The sequence below is a fragment of the Oxyura jamaicensis genome, chromosome 10, assembly GCF_011077185.1.
Source record: "Oxyura jamaicensis isolate SHBP4307 breed ruddy duck chromosome 10, BPBGC_Ojam_1.0, whole genome shotgun sequence".
Taxonomy (NCBI): Eukaryota; Metazoa; Chordata; class Aves; order Anseriformes; family Anatidae; genus Oxyura; species Oxyura jamaicensis.
In genome coordinates this window covers 19960817-19961605 of record NC_048902.1, presented here as the reverse complement: position 1 = coordinate 19961605, position 789 = coordinate 19960817, and positions in this window count along the sequence as shown.

Sequence of the window (789 nt, the reverse complement as noted above, 5' to 3'; positions counted from 1 at the left end):
CAGGGCATGGTGCTCAGCAGGGCATGGTGCTCAGGGCATGGTGCACAAAGAGCGTAGTGCACACAGGACACGGTGCACAAGGCATGGTGCACAGCGCATGCTGCACAGGGCATGGTGCACAGCACATAGCACGCAGTGCACAGCACAAAGTGTGCAGCACACAGCACCCAGCAAACACACAGCCCTTCTGGGGACGCTCCTGACCCCAAGACCATGATGTCAGGCCTCCAGCCTGGCCTGTGCATGTTTTGGTGCCTTGCAATTTTCCATTTTTCCCATGCGATAGCCTCAGCACAAGCCCCCTGCAAGACTTCTGCTCCCCAGCTTTCTCCCGGCTCAGGGTCGTGTTGCTGCTGCTCCAGCACCACAGCAGATGCCCCTCACTGACCATGGGGCATGATGGTGAGCAGCAATGCCCAGTGGCCCAGTGCTGCTGCTCCACAGCCTGGCCTCACAGCTGGGTACCCGGGCACAGGGTGCTGGAGCACCCACAGCCCCACCTGCCCTGAAATCAAGAGGAGCTGCTGCAGCAGCTGAGACCTCTCTGCCACCTCTGCCCTCCTGCATTTTGAGAAGAGGCTGGGGGTAGATGCAGGCTGTGCCTGGGGCCTGGAGAGGAGCCGGTGGCTGCTCCCTGCAGGTGCTTGGAGGGCACGTTAATAATCCTGGGCGGCAGCGCTCGAAGGAGCCGCTATGCCCAGCTAATGGATGTGTTTAGACACGGGAAGGTGTCCATATGCTTTGGTGATTGCATCTCTCTCCCTTATTGCACCACATATGCTGTGCTTT